We start from the raw sequence: 17,185 nt of genomic DNA, 5'->3' as shown, positions 1-17,185 counted from the left end.
GATGGCGTGTTCAACAAGGGTAGCTTTTTATTTGCTGTGGGGCTTTAGACATTTTTTCTTTTGTTTTAGAATCATTTAAACTGGTAGACAACCAAGGTGATCCACTTTTGAATTTCCCATTGTATTTGGGGCTAGTGAGGACTGCATCATCTATACACTTTTGAATGTTGGACTCAGTTGCATAAGCAGCATTTGAATCTGTGTGTGAACTGGTGATACTGCAAGCAAAGTTTCAGAGCTCATTGTATAGTTTTAAATATTTTGTCTGTTTGAAGCCCTTGAATTCAGAATTGTCCAGTGTGAGAGGATCTGAGACTTTAAATTAGAAGGTCATTAATTTGGGGTTCCACATGTGGAGCCTATGCTGGTACATGTCATATCTGCTATTTTCCTAACCCTAGTGTGCTGGTTTACTGTTTGTTCCAGGGAATTATCATTTATAAAATCCATGAATCTTTGGACATAGCCATCGTTTGAAGTATAGGTGCCCCTGTTTATCAATGGATAATGGAAATCACCTATCATAAAAGTATTTTTAATATGAAACCTGGTTCAGGGCTCCCGAGAGCACCCCAGCACTACCAGGTTATACCTCATACCATGCTTTTTGGCCCCAAAACTTGGACCGAACCACAAAAGGAGGGGGAGTATCGATATTCATCAAAGATACCCACATCTCCAGGTTGGTGGCAAAGCACGAAGCATCAGAGACTATCCATGTGCAACTAACAGTGGGTAAAACTGCCTTCCAGTTTATAGCCTGCTACAGACCACCCTCCCAAACCCAGGAACCCCACTCAGCCTTCCTGAGAACACTGGAAAATATGAAGGTCTCTCCAAACACCATTATATTGGGCAACTTCAACTACCCAAACATAGACTGGGAGCATTACTCTAGCTCCAAAACCCTAGCCCAAAGGTTCCTAGAATTCATAAACTCAAATGCTATGGAACAACTTGTTACCACTCCCACAAGAGGGGAAACATACTGGACCTGATCATCACCAACATGGGGACTCTATGCTCCAGACCAGAAGTGTATCCCTCACTGGTAAGATCAGACCATAAACTGATCTCACTGGATATTCACATCCCGACCCCACCCCCTGCCCAGAAAATCACAGTGAAAAACTTCTCTAAAACAAATTTCACACTCCTCAAAACTGAGGTGGAATCCTTCAAAGCCCCCGGGCCTGTGGAAAATATGGCCCAGACCGCAGAATCCTTTATAAATGCATTCTATGAACACCTTCAGGAATGCATGGATCACGCAATCCCAAATAAAACCAAGACCCAATCCTCCAAAGGCCGATGTCCTGTCTGGTGGACCCCAGCCATAAACAAACTATACAATAGAAGGAGGAAGCTACTACATGATAGAGCAAAATCCCAAAAAGGGAAGGCATCTCTGATCAGTATTAGCAAAAAACTAAGGGCACTCATAAAATCGTCTAATGCCAGCTTCGAGAGAAAAATTGCACAGGACACTAAGGATAATCACAAGGCTTTCTTTAGTTATGTTAGGAACCTGGGTGGGAATTCCCAGATATGCTCAGAATTAGTCCAAAATGACAAAAAATACACCGAACCCACATACATTGCCAACATCCTAGCTGACAGGTTCAGCGCAAACTTCTCCCCCCCTCCCCACCAAAAGGGCAAATATCTATCCCAGCAGAGTGCTGCCCCCCGACATCTCAGATGCTCAGGTAAGAGCCGCCCTCTCCAAAGCAAAAAACACAGCATCAATGGGACCAGACTGTGTCCCTGGCTGCATCCTACATGAACTCCAAGAAGAGCTAAACCCAAACATAAAACTACTGTTCAGTCTCAGCCTTACTACAGGATATGTACCCAAAGAGTGGCGTACAGCAACAGTGGTCCCTCTCCACAAAGGTGGTGCCTCAACGGACCCTGGAAACTATCGCCCCATAAACCTGACTAGCTTGGTCTGCAAAGCTATGGAAAGGATCATCATGGACCTCATAAATAAAGATATTGGGGACCTACAGACACTGGATCCTACCCAGTTTGGCTTTGTTAAGGGCAGATCCTTCCTCTTAAACCTGATCGGCTTCTTTGAAACAGTCACCAAGGCCATTGATGAAGGGAAGGTGGTCCACACAGCCTACCTGGACCTCGCAAAAGCCTTCGATACAATACCCCACTTGGGCATTATAGATAAGCTCATCAGCTTAAATATAAACCCCTATGTCACTAGATGGGTTGCAAACTGGCTCAAGGACAGAACCCACATGGTTAGAATTGCTGGAGCCATGTCAGACTCCAAACCAGTTACAAGTGGCGTCCCACAAGGCTCAGTCCTGGGACCTCTCTTGTTCGGTATATATTTCCCGGAGGTACAGGCCAACACAGAAGGACTGTGGCTGACCAAGTTCACAGATGACTGAAAACTGGGCGCCATAATCGACTCTCCAGCCGACACAAGCATCCTCCAAAAGGGCCTCATAGAAACAGACAACTGGTGCCAGAGCCATGGCCTCAAGCTAAACGCCAAAAAGTGTATAGTCATCCCCTTTGGCAAAAACAAAGTGCCCACAAATTACCACATAGGTGGTAATCCATTAAGTACAGAAGAAGTAATTAGGGACCTGGGGACCCAAGTTGATAGCAATCTCTCATTTGACAACCACGTGGCCAAAGTGGTTAGAAAAACATTTTATATAGCCCACCTAATCATGAAGGGATTCACATCTAGATTAGGGGAGGTCATCGTGCCTCTTTACTCATCCCTCATCAGGCCCATAATCAAGTACAATGCCCCTTTTGGGATGTACCTTACCAAACACCTGCAGCAACTGGAAAGACCCCAAAAGTACCTCACCAAGAGGATCAAAGGGCTCAAGCAGATGCCATATGCTACCCGGTTAAAGAAACTCCAGCTCTACTCAGTGGCATACCGCCTGCTCAGAGGCGACCTGTGCCTGATGTATAAAGCCATGTCCAACCTGGAATTAAGGGACATGCTGCACCTCAAAAAATCCAAATCCCATTGAGCTACGCTCGAGACTTGAACCTCAGCACTGAAATAAATAGGACATGCTGGAGGGACAGATTCATAACACAGAGGCTCCCTTCACTCTGGAATAAAATCCCAGTCCAGGTTAGGCAGAGTCCCTCATTGACTCTCTTCAAGAGGAATCTTGATGAGTGGATGGGAGATCGTAGGTTTACCCCGGGTATCACTTCTGTGTCACTGTTAGACAGAGGCACAGTATACTAACCTCGAAAAAGGGCATAGCAAAATTAATTTAAAATGGGTGGCGAAAGCCAAACATATAAGCCCTAGGGCAGATAGCCTAGTATGAACCTATGAACCTACGAACCTATGAACCTATGAGTAGTTCTATGGATACATTTAAGAATGTTCTGTAGTCATTTGAGGTAATCTCTTTGTAAAAATGTCATTAAATCCACTAAACCATGATAAACCTTAACTTTTTTTTAGATATTCAAAACTGACAATAATCACAGAAACAGCTAGTCCCTACTGAGCCATTAAAAGAAGTCCCATGAGATTCTTTGTTTAATATCTTGTGATAATGAATTTGATGTTTGCAGTTTAGGCTATGATTATTGACTTTGATTATCTGTTTCAGCACTGTGTTATTTCTTTATTTCTATATTGTTCTTCATGGTTTCATACTGAAAAACTGTCTCAATCAAGTGAACATTCTTTTAACTGAAATGAATGCCCAGCTGTTCTGTTTGTTTTAAGAAGGTAATTACAGGTCCACTAATTAGGCTGTTCTGTTTGTTATAAGAACTCACAGAGAAGTATCTGGCCTTTGTAGCACATAGGGCTAATTCCCAAAGTGGTGCCCCACCTCCTTAGCTCTTCCATTGAGGAGTAAAATAATGTCCACTCCTAATACTGGCATGCTACCTAGGTAGCCAGACAACACAACTTTTCAATAGAAGAGCAAAAAAAAAAAAAAAAGTCTGCCATGTGATGGTTGATGATCCTGAAAACTAGAAGCCGAGCCAATCAGATCCTGTGTCTGCATTCCACTCCCACCCTCCTTAACTGAGGAGCAATTTAAAAAAAAAGAAATGTTCATGATGAAATTCAGGCGCTAATCAGGTCCCATTTCTGCACCCTCCCCACCCCACTTCCTCAGATTTTATTTGAGAAAAAAAGAAACAAACAAAACTTTTTTTCTTTAAAAAAAAAGAAACAATTTTATTTATTTTAAACTGTAGCAAAGTGCACAAAACTGCACAATTTTATTTGCTACACTTTAAACCCTGTATGGAGCACTATAGCACTCAGGTTTTGATTTAAAAAAATACTTTTTTTTTCTTTTAAAATGCAGCAAAGGACTTGCTACAAATTTAGCAAGCAGTTGCTGCAGTTTAGACCATACATTGAGTGCTACAGTACTCAGGTCTGACTGCAAATGCAATATTGGCTTTTAAAAGCAGGTATACACTCAAGAGCAATCAGGATCACTCTCAGATGGCCGATCTCCTCCCTACAAAATTGCACATGAGGCCCCACCCTAGCTACGCTAGAAGGTAATATTGGACGCATTAATTAGACAGTTCTATGTTTAGTTCTATTTAAATTTAGTTTTATTTTTTATTAGGGTAATCACAGTTCTGTTTGTTATAAGAAGGTAATCACAGATGCACTAATTATGCTGTTCTGTTTGGCATTCGATGGTAATGCACTTCCTTGTGAATGAAGGAAGCTGTAATGGTTCTGAAGCATAAACGATGTTCAAGACAGGATTTTAGTAATTATAGACTAGTTAGCTGAACCCAAGTAGTAGAAAAAAGTGAATAGCTCTCAGCCTTTTAGTTCCAGAATTAAGAATAAAGTTTTATTTATTTTATTTTTACATTTGTTGATCAGGGTAGTCCAGATGGGGACAAAGGTCCATTTTTAGCAGCGGCCTGGGCAGAACAACTCCAGTAAATGTAGTGCAATCAAAATTTTTTAAGTTGTACAATATCAGCAATGTCAGGCAGAATACAACTAAACTAAATTTTACAGTGGCAAAATAGATAAGATAGTAACTACACATACAGTAGTTAGGCTTCTAAATGAATTATTATCTATATAGATAGATACATAGATAGATAGATAGGTAGATAGAAAAATAACTAGGCAGTAAGACAGATGTCACAAAGATGAAACTAATCCTGGACAAAGGCCTCAGAAACATCTTTTAAGTATTGGTAGTATTAACTTGAAAAGTTGACAGAATCAAATGATATAGTTTAACATGCATTTTCTGATAGACTAGAAGTCCATGATGATTGCTCTTATTTTTTGAGTGCAGTCCTCCATATGATCACATTTTCCCAAAGATTTTCCGGTTTAAGTTGGAGAGACAGAGGCATCCCTAAAAAACAGTAACAGGTGAGCGGTATGGTGGATCTGGGTTTATTAATTGTAGTCCAGATTGGAGAAGCCTTTTTTGGTTGAGTGTACTTGATCAAATAGTCACTTTGACAATTTTTTGAGGGCCTTCACCCACAGACTCTACAAGCAAAGAGAGACCTCTTATATTACCATCTAAAATAAAAGAAAAAAATATTAAAAATAGCAAACCTTGATTCAAGTTGTACTTGGTAGGTAAGCTTGTCAAATTAAAATTATTTGTTAAATATGGGTTACTAAGGCACTAGATGATGGTCTGTTAATATTGCATTTCTGTTCTTTAGTAAGGTTCTTCAATTAGTGTTAGATAAAAGACTAAATGTTAACTTGGGAGTTCTAAACTTAGGTGATAGAATTGCAGAATGGACTAGGGACTGATTATCTGGAAGGAAGGTACGGAGAGTGGCAGTGACAAGGAGGTGTCAGAAGCACTGGTGATTGCCAGTGCTGTACCCCAAGAATCAGTACCAGATCTTTTACACAGTTTAATGTTTGTAGATAGAACTTATGGGGAATAGAAAACAGTTTAGGTATGCTTGATGAGGTTCCACTGTGAAACCTTGATTAATAAGACAATGAAGAACCACATTACCAATTATAATTGCTCAAAACAACAAAACAGTCAAAACTCAAAGTGTAAGTGCTTCTGCATGGGCTTGGAGGTAGTATTGTACCTGCATACTATGGGCTTGTTAATTAAGGAATAGTTTGGATTTGATTACCAAATCTAATTTTGATTCATTTATTAAATGCAGTGTTTTAATCCACATTTGGCTGACTTCCTGTATATCTTATTAGCATATAGCACAAATTGAGAATCTACAAACCACGTTTTAAGTAAGGTGACAAAAACAAAACGATTCACTGAGCTCACCACCAAAGGCAGTACGTGTGGAAACCAAGTAAATGTAGAAAGTAAACCTGCTGCTGCCACCCAAGCTGAAGTAAAATGATTCAAATTATTAAAATCAGTTCCTTTATTAACAAAATAAAACGTAATCTGCTGCTGTCTGGATAAGCGCTTTCAGTTGTTGAACCTTTATCAAATCCTAAAGAAAAAGCAGCTTCCTTTCATTTAAAAAGAGCTTCCTGCACCTCATTCATTCAATCAACCAGTAAAGTTTTGGTGTATGGACACTTCTCATTCAGAGTTGTTGTTCTGTCTTTCGGCTTATCCCGGTTAGGGGTCGCCATAGTGGAACTCCGGTCTGCTAATGTTTGGTAGTAGATTTTTATGTGCTGCGTTACCAGCCCTGATGCACACCCTTCAACGAAAGCATGCCCATTCATGCATGCCTCCACACAGAAGACGCTCTAGCTGAGAATCAAACACGACAATGTCTTGCTGGGAGGCGACAACGCTACCGCAGCACCACTAATGCGGGTCACACACTTCTCATTCAGAGTGCATGTTCTATTTAGTTAGTGCCCAGCCTTCTATGTGGGGAAAACAAATAGAATGTTCAAGGAGCGTATCCTAAGACACTGTCAGGACATTAGAAATCAAGTAAATATGAATGCTGTATATGGTCATATTAAACTTAATGGAGACCACACTTTTAAATTTATGGTCATAAGCAGGCTAGTAGAAACAATACAAGGAGGGGATCCGGCCAACTATATCGAAACTGAGGAAACAAAATGGATTATGAACCTTAGAGCAGACCAGAAACCTGAACTGAATGTAATTGTACCTATCAAACCCATCTTGAAAGGAAGGGCTCTAAAGAAATAATGCACATGCATTAATCCTGTGTTATTTCACTTAAAAAACTCCAAGCGTTTAGCTAACACTAAGTAAATAGAACATGCACTCTGAATGACAGCTGTGTCCATACACCAAAACTTTATTGGTTGATTGAATGAATGAGCTGCAGGAAGCTCTTTTTAAATGAGAGGAAGCTGCTTTTTTCTTTATTTGATAAAGGTTCAACAACCGAAAGCGCTTATCCAGACAGCAGCAGCAGGATTACGTTTTAAGTAAGGTGTGGGATTCTTGGCTTAATTTTTGAAGGAGGTCTATGTAGTGTGCAGTCCATATAAGGGCGGAGTCATCAGCATATTGAATTAGAGGGTTTTAGCATAGGTGTGCATATCTTTCGTCAGTATTGAATAGCAGGAGCCAGAGGATGGAACCTTGGGAGCACACATATTGACATCATTTTGAATGCGGAATAAGTCTGTTGTTATTTGACATACTTTTATCCTTGGGAAAGACAGCTTATAAACTAGTTAATTGTGTTTTACTCAAGTCATTTGTTGATAGTCTGTCTGCATAAGGTTGTGAGAGACAGTATCCAGCGCTTTGTATAAACTAAGGAGGAAGGAAGCAATGAGAAGGTTTTACCTTTTGTACTGGTTGGTGGTATTTAGGAAGGAGAATAGGGCAGATTCAGTACTGTGGCTATGAAGAAAGCCATGTTGAGTATGAGCTGGGATGTTATTAGTTGTAAGATAGTGTAGGAAAGCTATAACTAGGGTAGAGGTAAAGGGGGTAGCTGCCCCAGATGCAAGTTATTAGGGAGTGCAATCAACAGGTGCTGATGGTGCAGGTGTACAGTACTGATATTGATTTATGAAACCAATAGGATGTCACAGATTTGTAATTGAATGGTGATACAGCATTTGAGGTCATGGCTGAAGTGTTTAGTGTATGAGGTGAGTGTGTCACAAGCTGCTTGTTACAGTTTTAGCAAGCAATTTGCTAGTGTGGGATATCACTTGTTTTTGTATACATTTTTCAGGATTTTAGAGAAAAAAAGAGAGGATGGTAATTGGTCTGAAGTTTGATTGTCAGTTTGCTTTCCTCCTTTGTGAATGAAAATAATATAAAATTGTTTCCATAAGTCAAGAGGCTACTCTTGTGAGATAGATCTGTTTAGTAATACAGCAACAAGGTAAGCTGTGGCTTTAGCAAAAAGTTTTAAGTAGTCTGGCAGAATGTTATCAGGAGTTGTTAATATGAATAATGCCACCATCTACTAGCAATTATTTTTGTGGTTAACCTTTGAGTGAAGTAATCTGTGTATTGTGGATATTGGGGGCAACTTTTTGTTTGACTGCTGTTGATATAAGTTTTAATTTAAGTAAAATAAGTAAGTCATTTAACAAGAAGAGTGATGTTGTGTACCACTGAAAGCAGGTACCTGCATGTGGTTGGCATATCAAATTAACAACTGAAAGAATCTGTTCTGCCTAAGCAGACTGTTAGATAACTAATCTTCAGGACATAGAACAGATCACTGTCCTAAGCATGTTGGAAGAAGTGCATGTTACTATTGGCACGTAACATTAACAGATGGTTAATTCATACGCCTACCATAACTCCTCTGAGAGAAGCATTCCCGGTTTTTAACAGGCCCTAAATAGATATAATTAAAATAAAAATGATTCCATAGTATGAGCCTGTCAGGGAGTGAATGCCTCCTTATGAATAAAATACAGTTTGGAAGAAATAAAAGTTAAAGTATGCTCATTTGGAACTTGTATGAGCATTTTCAGGTGAACAGCCCCCCCAATACTGGCCTAAGACATTATTAATTCCTGTGCTTGCATATCTAAGACAATTTAAATTCAAACTAATGTGTGCCATTGGGGTTATGTCACCAGTTTTCTTTTTTTTTTTTTTTTTTTGTAAATAAAATCTGATTTGTTTATTTGATATGATGCCTCAAGTGTCACATCTTCATTTCATTCTCATATGATTTCCACATTAATCATAGAGAGGCAATTTAATGTCTTATGTGTTGAGGGCATGGGGTTAGACATTACAGGTAAGAAGAAGTGGTAAGTACAGATAAAGCAGGCATGCAATAAATAAATACTAGATATCTCTGGTAACACAGCACTGTCATACATTGGACTTCTTCATAACACAACAGCATGACATGCTTATGGGATGAGGAATGAAAGGACTTGTAAGGAGTATGCACAGACCGCAGAACATGTTTATCTTCTTCCGTGGGACTGCTCTCAACAATAATACCAAGCTATTCCACATTTACCGTATGTACATTATAGATTCAAAATGCTTCTGAAATCTTTCCATGTACACAAGCGATGGAGAAAATCAAACTGAAAGAATGAAAATCATCAGCTTTGCTAAAACCTTAAAATTGGAAAAGCAGGGAGATGGTGAATCTGTTTTTTAAATCACTGGCAAAGAATGTCAGAGTCATTTTTACTGGTACAGGGCCCACCATTGTTTGGTCTGATCGTCTGGGTCTTGCAGCAATAATCTAATCCTGCCTAAAGTAATTGGCATTTTAATGTTTTAAACAGAACAGTTTAGCTGTCTGTTTTTATTTTAAAACACATTACGTCCTTTATTCTCTAACACTTTTTTAATAGTTTTTGTGTCACGCTGTAGAGAAAGTAAAATTATGTCTCAGAACACATCAATTCCTGTTCTATATCACTGCCAGAAAACAACAGATGTGCCCCCACACGTTTGTCCTCCTGTCAGACTTGGGTAGGACTCTAGAAGTTCTGCACACTGCATTCCACAACCAGAAGTCATAGTTCATGTTTTTATATCTTCAGTGGTTCAAAGCTTAGCTTCTCACTAATGGTTTGTTTTCACCCCATTAACCTCAAGTGTTTCAAGGCTATTTAGACTAAAGAAATAACTCAGCAGTTCCTTTTATTTAAAATTTAAAGGACTGTTGTAGTCCAGTACTGACAAAATGGATCAGTCTGTGTGCATAGTACATTATAGCTACCTGTCATAAATGCCATGTAAAGGGTATGACTGCAGCCAAGTAAAGGGATAGATAGGCTGCCTTAAGCAGTGTTGTTACACTTTAACTTGCAGTATATATGAGAGGGATTCACTCTCCACATCTATGAGCTTAAAAAGAAAAATATTGTTTAAAACCTTGTTAAAAGGCATCTCTGCTGTGTTAGAAATTCCTAGATTCCAGAAGGCCATCAATCAGAATGTGTTGTGCACAGTGAAGCAGTATCCTTTTAGCTCTTGCAGATACTCAAATAAAATAGGATAAACTGCCTGTGGGGTAAACATAGGTATAAATATACTATGTTGATTTCACCTGGCAGTAGGCCTAAAACTCTGCCACCTTAGATGGGTAAATGGCATATTGCAGAAATAGTGGCTTATACTGCAGTGGTTCATACAAAAGTTATACTTTTGCTTGGTTAAACAAACATGCTGTCTGTTCCTAAACTTGTAATCATATAATTTGACTGTACTTATGTTTAGTTACTTCATTTGGCTAGCATTCTAGATGACCAAGATTGTGTCCGTAAACAATCACATGTAGCCACCATGCCCAACTTTGAAGCAAACTGTATATAGAAGAAGTTAATGCAATCATACTGAGAGTAACTCTCACCCTATAGTATAGTTACCAAGGGACCATTTAAAATTAGTCAGGTTAAAAAAGGAATTAGGTACAGATCACCTACATTTATAACAGAAGCCAAAGAGTTCCATGTCTGCTTCCTCACCATTTCCTTTATAGCAGCATTCCTTCTCCTCCCCCATATAGGCCTTACCCTTTACTGATGATACATGCTATCTGGCTGTACCTGGCCATGCTAATGCGATCCTTGTCAGAGTTCAAGTAGTTGTCATGACTGTATATAGTACATGCAAAATACCACTGAGGAAAGGGACTGACACATGCCAAGGCTTATTAACATTTGACTACAGTTATGTTTGTACTTGCCAGTTATAACTGGTAAGGTAAATGGTAGGCACCACAGCAGGAAGGTGCTAACACATGCCTAGACTTGTGAATACATGGCCACAGTTGTTATGTTTGCACCTACCACTCATAACCACTAAGTTAAGTACTAAGTACCACACTGGGAATGTACTAACACATGCCAAGGCTTATGAAAACATGACCACAGCTGTCATGTCTGTACCTGTGGCACAAGTTAAAACTGCTAACCACCTGGAAGACTGCCATGTACCATGGCTGTTTAAGGTTTACCAGTGTAAGTTAAACCTTGGGGTGGTAGATGTAAGAGTAATCCTGAAAAGGGACCTAAGGAGATTGAAGGCATTGTAAAAAAAAGTAGCAGCTTTTTGTCACCCCACCCCATCTAGATGTATACTGGTGAACTTGGAAAATGTCATCGACATGGTGGAATATACAATAGAAAGTGTTAGGCAATAAAATCAAGAATTTAAAAAGGATATGGCATTATAATTAGGGAAAGCCTAAAGTACCGGGCTGTGAGCCAGAAGTTGGCATCAGTGGCAAAAGTAGTGCTGAGATGTGTCTGTAGAAGGGTAATATTCAGGGTCTGTATTGTGGTAATGCCACTTTGTCAAGCACTGGTCAGGCTACAATTGGAGTGTTGTCTGCAGTTTGGGAGGCCTTTTGTGAAATGGAAGTCAAAAATGCTGTAGGGGATATAGAAGAAGGTGATTGGAATGGTGAGGGGAACAGATGGTGTGACATATGAAGAAAGGCTAAGGGAATTGGAAATGTTTTTGCTGTAAAAGACAAGAGATTGGACATGATATGGTTACATAAGGCATGAAGGGGTAAACATGGCAGCTGTTACAAGCTTTAAATTCTAGTTACAGACTGCAGGCCTGTGAACATTTTCTTTTCCTTTACCTGGTGTACTGAAATGAATGCATCTTCACTGGAAAGGAAGGATAGTACAGGAGGAGGAACCAACTTCAAACCAAGGAGACATGACTTGAGCCTGATCTAGGTCTTTATAACTGCAGCTATCACAGTTACATCATTATCCCCCAATGGAAGACCCCCATTTTAAAGCTGGAGGGAGTTCTGCTGTTTTGGATGAATTCACAGAGTGCAACAGATCCCCTATCTTGTCTACATTCTCTAACCCCCTCTCCCCAGATCCAAATGGTTAACTGTTATGGTGCATTAGGAAGGACACTTACCTATATAGTGTCTCATTTTACATTCTTCTACCATCTTCCTTAACAAAGAAAAACAAATGCAGGTAAGTGTAAATGAACAATTTGAGGAAGTACATCAGTGACAAATAGCTGCAAGGTTGCAAATTTGTCAGTTGCATTGCCAGCATGTAAAAAGACTAAAAAGGAGTTTTCTTGAGGTCAGCTTTAGAGATTGGGTGGCACAGCTGTGTAGTGGTTAGCATTATCACCTCACAGCAAGAGGTTCTCTGGTTCGATTCTTGGCTGGGGTGTCTTCTGTGTAGAGTCTGCATGTCTTCCCCACATTTGCATGGGTTTTCTCTGGGTACTCCAGTTTCCTCCCACATTCCAAAGACATGCGTCTGGAGTGTTTCTCCCTGGGCCTCTGCTGAAAATGGTCTTTGTTTCAGCCAGACTTTCCCAGTAAATAAATGTAAAAATAAAAAAAAATCAACCACCTGTTCTGAGGTGAATTTAGTCTTTATGTTGTTATATAGATATACAGAATTATAGAAGCAGTCTTGGGCAAATTTAAAGTTGAACTGGGGACTACTGATGAGTTTAGTAAGTAAAGATTCTGAATAAAATATTGTACAGTCATCTGCATACTTGGTGATTTACGAGATATCACAGTGACCAAGCATGTCATTAACAAAGACTGTAAATAATAAAGGACTCCAAACAGAACCTCAAGGCACACCAGTATGTCACCTGTGAAGGAATGGATTTTGTATCCCCATCGTATTACTTCCTTCTTGTGAAAGTTACTAGAGAATTACTGACAGATATATCCAGAGAGCTCATAATTCGACAGTTTGATGAAGAATAAAGAGTGACTTACAGCATCAAATGCTTTTGATAAGTCAAGGAAAACTGCACCAATGTAATTTTCAGATTGAACTTTTCTGGAGAAAGTGAGAGAAGTATAAAAGGGCTGTGGTCTGGATAGTATCCATGTTGACAACTAGCAAGAATCTCTTGATAAGCAAGTTGTTTTATTATCTATGCCTGTACATATATGCAGATGAGGTTATATAGTAATGGTATAAAAGTTATTATATGTACAGGCTTATTCTCCTTTAAGGAATGGGACAGTCTGTGTATACTTTTCCATTTTGTGGAGATAAGGTTCTGCTGAACAGAGTGATCTTATGAAAATGGCAACAAAATAGGCTATAGTTTCTGCAGAATGTCAGACACACTCTGAAGGCAGTTTGCTGGAAACTGGCAATGACATTTAGTTTATTGAGCAACTTTGTAATCAGAGTAATAGCTACTGTGCAGAAGTTAAAGCAAGGGACAACAAACCTCAAACTTGTGGTCAGATGCTGTAGTTGTTGCAGCAGAAACAGTGTCTAAACTTGCTTTACTACCTCATAGATGGAGCCCTGGGGAAGCATTAGATACTTTTTATTTTATTGTTTATTTATTAGCTTATTTTGTTTTCATTCATTCACCAGAAAAAGCCACTAGGCTCATGTTTCTTTTCAGGTGCAAACAAAGCACTATTCGGTTAACGGACTTGCTCAGTCTGAGAGAGAATCACACTTTGGACTATAGCACGAAGTTTGTTAGCAGTTCATAGTCTCAACTGTCTGAGCAAAATTTCAGAACTATATTCTTAGCTACAATAGTTGTCAATATCTTCCATAAGAGAATAGGTTTGCTATGCTATTATAGAACTGCTTAGGATTGTTTTGACAAATACAGTTTATGCCAAATTAGAACATTTCTGGGTACTGCATATTAATGATTTTACATTGTTGTGCAGTTCCATGAATTTTGAAAAAGTCTGGAGTTTTCATCTTGTAATGATGCTTTGAGATTGTATCTCAGTGAGTCATACATAATGCCTTTGGTTTCCTAGTGATTCTTGGTAATACGTTTGATGAGTATCCGTACTCTAAGTTATGCTGTGTTTTGTATGCATTGTCTATCCTTGTAGTGGAATTAACACAGCAGTTAGTATAACTGGATAAATGGGCTAGAATACTTATAATGACCTCACACCAATTAGGGCTAGTCCTCAAATACCAGGAGGTCAGCTTAGATGTTGCATCTTTAGTGCAGTCAGGGGATCACAAAGATACAAGCTAAAGATAGTGATTTGTATTTATTTATCTCTGCTAATAGTAGTTGTTTCTAATTGAGATGGAGAGAAAGAAGAAAGGACAGAATAAAAGACTGCAACCTCCTGCTGCTTGAGAGACCTTTCACACTTGAGAATCATGTAGTCAGGGTGAACAAATTCCAATTTTGTAGTACAAGGTTGAAGCTGTGCCATCATGGCTAAGATGAATTGTTTACAACTAAGTAGACAGCTCTGTATACCAACCTTGTTTCTTCTACACATTGCACAAGTGGTGATGATTGCAGAGATACTGAGAGAGTGCAAACTGACTTTTCTTACAGAAGTGGTGAGGCACCACAGACATCAGTTTCTAAGTTACAGAGGTGGAGGGGCACAAAATGAAATCTATTACAGTTGTGGTGAAGGTGACAAATCAATCACTTTGTCACCACTCTGCTTTTGTGAACTGGCAGTTGGTTGATTCTGGTGTGGTTATAATACTGGCAAGCCTTCTATGAAGGTCCTGTCTCTGAAAAATTGAACTAGAATGACAGCAACACAGATTATATGTCACATGTAGCTCAAGATAGGGCACGCGGACAAATAAAAGCTGGCCAGGTAAAGTGGTATCAGGTGCTGAACTAATATGATGTCAGCTGATTAAGTCCTACTGAGACTAATAATTAACCATTAGTGGTCTGGAACTACTCTGACATGTTTATCTCTTTGTCCTACCTGGCTTAACACTTTACATAATTCTGTAATGGGGTTTCTATTTTTCCGTTGGGAATACCTTGTAACTAATAATATTTATTTTCTGGATTGGTAGGGTAAGAATCAGATATTTATAATCTAATCTACTGAGCTTCGATTTTCATGTTGACTCACTTGTTTTATATTTTGGCTGGTTTCACACTCCACATCACCCCATGGGAATACCCTGTTTCCACTGGAAAGTATGTTATTTGAATCCACATCTCCTTGCCAAGTTAGATCCTGGTAGGCCATCATCCATGGCAAGTTCAGATTTTTTGTAACACTGTGAACCTTATCCCTTTGTGATGTGCAGTGCCTGAGATACTAGAGCTGTGTAGGAGTATGCTAGATATACCACAACTCTATGGAAGTGTGCCTGATACACCAGAGCTGTACAGAAGCAGACAGAAATGTTTAGATTTGTAAGCTAGACTATACTTTGACACTCATTAGCCTGCATTCAGTTGCCAACACATAAAAAATGGATGTTGTGGTGTGTGCCTGCAATCCTAGCTGCTTGGGAGGCCAAGGTTGCTGGAATGAGGCAGATGGTCTGTTTCAAGTATCAAAAGATTAAAGTTTGAAAATGCATGCCCTGGCAAAAGGATAACAGACATAACGTGTACAAAAAGGAAAAGATTAAAAAGCTTCAAATTACAACACACATCACTGTGACCTACTACATAAGTCTCATTGTCTCCCTATATCAAACTATGCCACTCTGCAGCTGGCTACACTAATATTCAAAAATTCTTATGCTGTGTTACTGCACCCTCTTCACCAAAAACTAAATTTCCACTTAAGAAAACAAGCCTATTCACTCAGAAGCAGTCAGAACAACACTCTTAGCCAGACCAAACTTTTAAGCAGGCTAATCTGTAGAAGTATTCTCCACAACCAGACCTTCCCTTTGGTACCATCTGCCTTCAGATGTGAAAAAAATACTTAGAAGTCTTTTCAGGAAAGGTTTTACAGACTTCTAGTTTCAAGAGTCTAAATGCACTTGCTTTCATGGTAATGGTTAATAAGACTGACAATGTTACTCTGTTTGAAGCATATGTTTATGATATCATCTCAATAGAGTTATTTATGTTTATTGCTTCTTTAGTGAGACTGTTATTCCAAACATCTTGTATATAATGCATATTCATGATAGTGGTATCTCTGTTGTAATGTAATTCCACAGCACGTCAACTGTTGTATTCATAGCCCATATTGTAATTTCTCTACTGTACTGTTGTATGCACTTTTATGTTAATTCTGCAGGGATAGCACTATTGTATGCTTGAATTTTAACTTGCACATATGCTTTCTAAGAGTCATTTGTACAAAAATATGAATATAACATAATAAGGTGAACCAGAGTAACAAAAAGAGGAGGTGTAGGGGCGGAGCCAAGATGGCCAACTGATAGCAGCAGTTTTTCAGAGCTCCATGAAACTGGTATAAAAACAGAAAATAACTTATTTTATTTTAGCAGAAATACTTAGAATTGATAGATGAAAGTATAAACTATATTATTAGTAACTTTGGTGAACTTAGGAAAGTTTTTTCCTATCAAATTATAAAGGAGAATATATCATTTGTGGAGATGAGCACTTCGAAGACTTCTCATTCTGACATGGCTTTAAAAAAAGAAGTGCAGCTTGTGATATCTGCTCAAGAATTCTCACTAAAAATGGATGATTTTAAGGAGAATTTACAAAACCTCAAGGAAAATTGTCAGAAACCGATTCTCTCAAGGAACTTATACAGCAGCATCAATCCAGAATAACACACTTAAAAGCATCCCTGAATGATCTTGATGGAAGACTGAAGGAAGAAGAAAGCCAGAAAGATCTCATCAAACAAAACATTTGTCTTCTCAATAAAGTGGATGACCTGGAAAACAGAGAGAGAAGGTCAAATATAAGGATTTTTGGCATCCCTGACAGAGCTGAAGGAGAAGATATTTCTTTCCTGAATACCTGGATTCCAGAGATTTTAGATTTAAAGGAGGGTCTGTCCTCTTGTATTGAAAGGGCTCATAGAGCTTTAGGAAAGCCAGTGTCAACATCCT

General features: G+C 38.9%; 1 protein-coding gene across 2 annotated transcripts in view; it reads left to right on the top strand.

Moving 5' to 3' along the window:
• EYA2 (EYA transcriptional coactivator and phosphatase 2) overlaps positions 1-17,185 on the top strand; it is a 970,866-nt gene that overhangs the window by 410,803 nt on the left and 542,878 nt on the right. The window lies entirely within an intron of this gene.

This window comes from Protopterus annectens, chromosome 12.part0 (genome assembly GCF_019279795.1).
Source record: "Protopterus annectens isolate FY-2018-M chromosome 12.part0, PAN1.0, whole genome shotgun sequence".
NCBI lineage: Eukaryota > Metazoa > Chordata > Ceratodontiformes > Protopteridae > Protopterus > Protopterus annectens.
This window is presented reverse-complemented; position numbering and strand designations above follow the sequence as displayed.